Here is an 8649-nt window from a genome sequence, read left to right as displayed (position 1 = left end):
TTGAGCTCAGGAACTCCTGAATCCAGGGCTGGTACTTTATCTACTGCGTCACCTAGCCGCCCCCTTCTCTAATCTATTCTTAACTCAGGTGGGAAAAAAAAAAAAACAAATAAAAACAAACAAAAAATCTTCCTAAAGCAAAGTTCTGACCGTATTATTCCCCTGTTCAAAAAGTTTCAGATTCAGTGGCTCCTGGGTACTACTAGGATAAAAACCAATTCTGTTTGGCTTTCTTTCAAAGCCCTTCACTACAGCTCCCATGTCCACCTTTGTACAAGTTTTCTTCTGTGCCTGGAATATACAGCCTTTTTGTCTCCACCTCATAGAATTCTAACTTCCTTCAAAGATGAGTTCAAGTGCTACTTCCTATAGGAAACCTGTTCATTCTTACCCCAAAGAATTTATTACTAATAGGCAGCTGAGAGGTAATAAGTTCCTCATTGTTTAGCAAGGCTTGTCTGAGCCAAGGACCACACTCAGTCTTTCCAGCATGACAGAATTTTTTGCTCTACTAGTGTGCCCTTTGAGAACACAAGGTCACATCTACAATAAGATAAGCCATCTGAGTGGCTTACACCCCTCGTAATGCATAAAGCTCTCAACGAGTTTATTTTTTTACTAGAGGGAGGTGGAATAATATATGTAGCAAATGAAATACAAAGCAGATACTAAGTACATATATAGTAATTTCAGTAAAGGGTGAGGGAAGTAAAAACCACTAAGAGGATAAAGGAAAAGTCCCATGCAGGTGGTGTCTCTTTTGCTAGTCTTCAACACAAATATATATGACCAACACTCATTATCCATTAAATAAATGGTCAAAGAACACCAAAAAAATTCAAAATATGAATTGTAATATGTGATCATCTAAAATATGTTCCAAATAATTAAGGTATAAAATGAAATTAAAACCTCATGGATGCTTCCTACTCTAATCTACTTTCCTCTACAAAAATTGAAGGTTTTTTATCAAGGGAATGACATGGTAGAGAGGAAGAATAGGAGACATATTAAAAAAAATCAATGGACCATCTGCCAAATTGTTCTCTCCTTTTACCTCTGAACACAATAATACCCGTTTGCCTATCCAAACCTCATATATCTCTCAAGAATCACAACTCAACTCTCTTTTTCTCCATGTCTTCTCAGACCACTCAACAGATACTCTGACCTTTTTCCAAAGCCAAATTATATATTATTTATTCTCCTTATTTGACAATTAATCATGTAATGATCTATAGCAATTCTTATTGCCTAGAGTTTAAGTTGAGAACAGAAACTACCTATAGGGAGAATAAGTTTGTGGCTTCAATAAAACTGATTCTATTTTGTTTTAAGCCTCCATTTTGTGACAAGTTATATAAATTGCTTTTCTATAATAAGGTCTTGAGAGGTATAGGTCCCCCCAATCTGGTAAGCAGCTAAAAATAATGTTTGTATATTCCCAGTTTTGTAAACAGCTACTAATGATATGTTCCCCACATTTGAAAAACAACTATAATAGACGTGCTCCCTAGATTTTTTAAGAAACTGATAGACACTTGCTAATGACTTTAGCTTTGGTTAATAGTTTCTATGCATCTAAGTGATCAATCACAAATTTTTATTTGGGTGCATCAGCTAACACCCATATTTAGAACTATAAAAAAATCCATAGGAGATGCCTAGTCTTCAGCCTGACCTTGGGTAGCAACTGATGCTGTCTCTACTCTGCCTAGCAGAACGGGAACCTTGTTACTGAATACCAGTACAAGACATATTTACTAGGAAGCCTGAGGAAATCTGATAGCTTGTTCCTAGTGGGATTGTTTGTATTGTTTAATAGATAATAGAGTAATTTTGCATTCATTTGATTGATTAATAAAGTTTGATAGCATTGAGAAGATTAAGTCTAAATAGTATTGTCTTCACACTAGTTAGCATAAGAATTAGTAAATTGGTTTTGCCCATGAACTTGTTTCACCCTTTTTCATATACCCCATAATTCTTGTCACACTTCCATACACCTAGTAGGCACCCAATAAATGTGCTCTTATACTAAAACCATAACATATGCTGCTTCTCACTGATCAACTTTGGATTATATCTTTCCGATCTTCCTTTCTATTCAAATATCAACTGAATGCCTACTCTATGCAAGATATGTGGGATACAAGGCAGTCCAAGACATGGGCTCTGACCTTTGTCCTAGATCTTTTGGACCAGTTCAGGGTTCAGGTACAGGTGCAGATCCAGGGTACATTCAGTTAGAAGTCTTTGAGATATGAACAGGCAGTTTTCAGATAAAGAAATCAAAGCTATCTATTGCCATATGAAAAAATGCTCTAAATCACTACTGATTAGAGAAATGAAAATTAAAACAACTCTGAGGTACCACCTCATACCTATCAGATTGGCTAATATGACCAAAAAGTATAATAATAAATATTGGAGAAGCTGGGGAAAAATCGGGACACTAATGCTCTGTTGGTGGAGCTGTGAACTGATCCAACCATTATGGAGAACAATTTGGAACTATGCCCAAAGGGCTATAAAAGTGAGCATACCCTTTGATCCATAAATACCACTATTAGGTCTTTATCACAAAAAGATCATAAAAAAGGGAAAAGGACCCACATGTACAAAAATATTTGCAGCTGCTCTTTTTGTGGTGGCAAAGAACTAGAAATCAAGGGAATGACCATCAATTGGGGAATGGCTAAACAAGTTGTGGCATATGAATATAATGGGATACTATTGTGCTGTAAAAAATGATGAACAGGCAGATTTCAGAAAAACCTGGAAAGATTTACATGAACTGATGCTGAGTGAAGTGATCAGAACCAGGAGAACATTGTACACAGTATCAACAACATTGTGAGATGATTAGCTGTGATAGACTTAACTCTTCTCAGTAATACAATGATGAAAGATAATTCCAAAGGACTAATGATGGAAAATGCTCTCCACATCCAGAAAAACAAAGTGTGGAATTTGGAAGCAGATTGAACCATATTGTTTCTACTTTTTTATTTGTTTTTTTTTTTCTTTTTTAAGGTTTTCCCCTTTTGTTCTGATCTTTCACAAGGTGACTAATGCAAAAATATGCTTAATGTGATTGTACATATATAACCTATATCAGATTGTATGCTGTCTTGGAGAGGGGGGAAGGGAGAGAGGGAGAAAAATTTGGAACTAGAAATCTTATAAAAACAAATGTTGAAAACTATCTCTACACGTAACTAGAAAATAATAAAATCCTTTTATGATTGGGGGCGGCTAGATAGCACAGTGAATAAAGCACCGGCCCTGGATTCAGGAGGACCTGAGTTCAAATCCTGCCTCAGACACTTGACACTTACTAGCTGTGTGACCCTGGGCAAGTCACTTAACCCACATTTCCCCGCAAAAACAAACAAACAAAAAAACAAAAATCCTTTTATGATTAAAAAAAAAAAAGAAGTCTTTGAAAAATCAGACCAACCATTGTGAGCCTGGATTGTGAGACATTAGAGGTATTTCCCTATATCCCTAGAATTTAAATACTACTCAAAAGGATCTGTGATCTCATTAATTTGGCTGATCCCTCTAATTCCACAGATTTTAACCTATTCATTCCTTCCCATCCTGCATGATTCTTGCCCAAATCCTCCCACAAGTTTTCTCCAAGGGGTCAGTGAATGTGCTGGGGGCCTTCCTCACTTTCTCCTGATATTACAGTTGGAGATGGAAGACACAGGCTGTTTACCTGTCATCCCTTGCCATCATCATGTGACTAGTCCATCTTTTTCTATCATTCATTGACCTGATGACATCTTTTACTCCTATTCTTTGAAGTTCCTTTTGTTGTCACAGCCTGCTTTACATAGCATTCCCTTCTTTATTGACCTCTCTGTGATATTAATTTTCATTTCTTCAGAGATTCCTGTGTTCCGTATCTTAAAGTTCTTTTTATTGATATCTTTTATTTTTGCATTACCTTTATTTCAGAATATAACCACCTACCCACCCTACTCAGTGAGCTATCCTTATAACAAATAATTTTTTTAAAGGTCAGTCATGTCTTGAAGTCATATGACAATACTGATACCATATTGGTATTAAAAAGATTGGCATAAATCTTAAATAAAATCCTGTCAAACTATATCAGTTCATCTGGTAAATCATTTATCATGGTCTATTTGAACTTGTACCAAGGACACAAGGATGGTTCAACATTGGCAAAACAATCAACACAATCAATCATTAAAAACAGAAACATTCAAAACCACATGATTATCTCAATAAATAAAGAAAAAGGCTTTGACAAATTACAATACTCATGGCTTTAAAAAATACTCTACACAGTACAGGCATAGAGGGAATATTATTAATAACATAAAATTATCTATTTAAAAATAAAAACATTTAGTGCCATGCCAATCAAACTACCAAAAGATTACTTTAGAGAGCTAATGATAATAATAATAATAATTACAAAATTAATCTGGAGGAACAAAAGATCAAGAATATCAAGCAAATCAATTTTTTAAAATGAGAAGGAAGCCTAGCAGTAACTGATTTCAAATTATATTGCAAAGCTTTAATTCTCAAAATAATTTTGTCTAGATAAAAACCAGAGGCCTGCTGGTCACCCTCAACCTGGTTTAGCCTGTCTACTGAGACAGTTTTACTGGGGTGTGGCTACTGCACAAGCTACAGCTTCTTGGAGCCACAAGTTAGTTAGGTGATAGGTGAACACTAGTAATGGATGAGCAGCCCTGAAAAGTGATAGGCAAGCCCTTGCACCAGAAGTGCTAGTCCTCCCTGGATCTCCTATATACCCCAAATTGATGTATATCAATATCTCATCAAATGTAGCAAGATATGCTCTAAATTGGTATAGGATTTAGATGGAAAGGGTGACATTATAACCAAATTAGCAGAGCATTGAAGAAATTTTCTATCAGATTTATGCTTAAGGGAAGAGCTTATCACCAAACATGAGACAGAAAGGTTCATAAGAGGAAAATTCTGTATCATAAAATTAAAAAGATTTTGCACAAACAAAACCAATGCAGCTAAAATTGGAAGATAAACAGGAAAACACGTATGTGTATTGCGGGGGGTGGATCTTTGTATCAAGTTTCTCTGATAAAGACCTATCATGTTGATCCAGGATCCAGGACCCAGGACCCAGACTGTGCTTTTGTAAGTTGCCTCTCAGATCTCTGAATTCCCACCCTAGTTGAATTATCTGAGGATTTATTCAAAGGTTTCTGGTGACTTTTTAAAATTTGCCTATGAGTAATTTGGTCTCCAGGTATATAGATGGGTAGCTGTCCTCGAAAATGTTCATTAGTTATATAGGTCTGCCAGTTATATGGCTACAGCTACAGATACATGCAAGAATGGCTGGGGATAATAATCTTGCATTTGAGATCATGTCTAGACAAGATTGGGTTATCTATCAAAAACACCCAGTGAGATGAGTTCTTTCCATGTTATCTAGGAAACTGTAAACAAGGATCTGAATCTAAATTAGACATATACATGGGTAATTTTACATCAAATTCTGGGATATGTATGTTGTATATATATATATATATATATATATATATATATATATACACATATGTATGTGTGTGTGTATATATGTATATATGTCCTAGAATTTGACATAAAAAGGGACTTCTATTTGCTTTCATTTGTGCATGCAAAATTATTTTTAAGGAAGTTACAGTTTGTGTGAAGTACTGTCTACTTTTGTGAAGTACTATTTGTGTTAAGTGTGCTGTGTGTATTTGTGCACATGATAACTCTCACAAAGCCTCTGGAGACTTCTAGTAAAGTAGGCAAAGAGAAGTAACTTTTATATTGAGGCCACTGTCTCACAGATTTGGGTCTGTTTGTGGTTTTCTGTGCCCAAGTTTGTGTATCTCCCAGAGTCTGTGTGTGTGTGCAGTTGTCAGCGCAGAGCCTACAAGGAAAACACTTTTCTGGCAAATCTACTTCTCTGTGTCTTGTGATTTACTTTTTTAGTTCTTTAAGCCTTCAGAATAATTCTCTCTTTCTCTTTACATTCCTGAAATCTGAGGAAGCTTGTGGAATGTCGAGGGAGAGACAGATTTCTCTCAGACTGTATATTTTTACATTGTAGACTAATTAGAAACTGAGTTTACAACTGAAATGTAAGTTCACTACTGTGAATCCCTGAATTTTGATTTAAATGTTTTTATAAAGGCTGAACTACTCTAGCAAATTTTCTGTAAATTAACATTCTTTAAAATTTGTTTTAAGAAAAATAAGAACACCCTTTTCCTCCCCCCCCCATAACGTCAGATTTATTGTTTTACAGTCAGGAAAGGAAGGTCATTTTATTGATAAAGGAAGAGTAAGTTTGTAAGGAGAAGTTTGTGGGAACCGAGGACCAACCAGAAAGTAAATAGGATTTGATTAGAAAATCTAGTTGGATACTTGGAGAGTCTTACAAGCTGAACTAAAACACTGATCAATTTAGAAGTACCTTTTTTGTATTGGTATGTATGTTTTTGAAATTAGAAATTTTTCTGTAAGTTATGACGCACTAACCATTTTTATAGTAGATGATATGTTTAAATCTTAAGAACTGTCTTGCTTTTTGCCCCTGAAAAGAGAAGTTTATTTAAGTAAGCAACTTGAAATGTGATATTTATTTAGAAAAATTCTTTGTGTTACTTCTGTGAATAATATACCAGAACTTAACTGTTATTTGAACAAACCAAGTTTCTGTAAAGTGTTACAGATTTTACAATGGCTATAACCATCTTAAAGGATTTTTGGTGCCTCCATATTTTAGGGAATAACAGATTGGCCATAATCCAACAGTTTAATTGTTATAGGCATATTATTGCATCTTGAGAATAAAAGTCTTTGGCAAGTCATTGATTTTGTTTATAACTATGTATGCTAAAATTATGTATTAAGATTCTGTGTGCAGGGCAGCTAGGTGGCTCAGTAGATAAAGCATAGGCCCTGGATTCAGGAGGACTTGAGTTCAAATCTGGCCTCAGACCCTTGATACTTACTAGCTGTCTGACCCTGGGCAAGTCACTTAACCCTCATTGCCCTGCCAAAAAAAAGGAAAAAAGAACGATTCTGTATGCTACCATTTGGAAAATGGTTCCAAGTATAATTGAATTTATTCTGGTCTTATACTGAATGAAAGGTGTTTCTCCTAGTAAAATGTTTATGATGTCAGAATTTATTCTACTATTTGGCATTAAGAAAAAGTGTTTGGAGGCAGCTAGGTGGTGCAGTGAATAGAGCACCGGCCCTGGATTCAGGAGGACCTGAGTTCAAATCCTACCTCAGACACTTAACACTTACTACCTGTGTGACCCTGGGCAAGTCACTTAACCCCAATTGCCTCACCAAAAAAAAGAAATAAAGAAAAAGTGTTTTAAAATTACATGGATCTGGAATTTTGTTGATTTTCATTAAAGAACAAGTTTACCTCAGTTTATCATTTTTGTACTGTGGATAAAAATAGCGCCAAATGTGAATTTGGCAAATCACTATGTTAGACCTATTGTTAAAATGGTAAATACTTTTAAAATCTGTATTCTTTTAGATTAAATTGTTATAGATTCATTTGTTAAAAGAATGATGTAAATTATATGAAACAGTTCATTTAGAAATCCAATAGATATTTATAATGTTTTTACTATGGGTTTGATGTAGCAGAAATCTCTAATGTGTCCTCATCTTTAAATTTTGACCTTATTTTTGTATAAGGTGTAAGATGTTGATCTATGCCTGATTTCTGCCATACTGCCTTCCAGTTTTCCCAGTAGTTTTTGTCAAATACTTAGTTCCTATTCCAGAAGTTGAAGTCTTTGGGTTTATCAAACAGTAGATTACTAGTCATTTACTACTGTGTCTCCTGTGCCTAACCTATTCCATTGATCCACCACTCTATTTCTTAGTCAGTACCAAATAATTTTGATGACTGCTGAAAAGGCAGAATGCTAAGAACTTATCAGCCCTGCTAACAGTTTGAAGTAATTATATTTGAAAAATAATGCTGAATGCTAGACTCTTGCAACAGACTAAGGACTATTTTAAAACTTCATGCTTAGGTTACAGTACAGCTATTTAATTTTAGTTGAGACCTAGAAATTACAAAACTGAGAGATTTGATTCATATACCTACCTATTGAGCCACACTTCCTTGACTCCTGCTACAAATGAAGTGAAATGAGCATCTGGTAGCTGTACTCATGCACATTTTCAGTTCTTTGTAAGAAGCTCTTGTAGATAGAGTGCCTAGCATTAGGCCTTGCTCATACTCTCAAGCACTATATGAATATTGTCTATTGGCATCTTCAGTGCTCTATTTTGTTTCTTTGTATGGTGCAGATTGAGAATCACTGTATTGATTCTTTTTTGTGTTCTGTGAAAACTCTCAAGGATTTCTTCCTGAGGAAGAAGGGCCACATCCTGCCAACATCAGGTTTAACTCCTTAGAGCTTTTTTACCTGGTTCAAAAATAAGTCCTCCACCCAGAATCTTAAAGTGAAAAATTATAACAGCAACGCATTAAAATATTTAGCCCAGAAAATTTTGAGCTGACCTTAAAAACATAGTGGTGAATTTCACCTAGTAAAGCTATATATATATCCTACTAAACTTAATGTGGAATTCTTTTGT

Source organism: Dromiciops gliroides, chromosome 1 (assembly GCF_019393635.1).
Source record: "Dromiciops gliroides isolate mDroGli1 chromosome 1, mDroGli1.pri, whole genome shotgun sequence".
NCBI classification, from domain to species: domain Eukaryota; kingdom Metazoa; phylum Chordata; class Mammalia; order Microbiotheria; family Microbiotheriidae; genus Dromiciops; species Dromiciops gliroides.
This window is presented reverse-complemented; position numbering follows the sequence as displayed.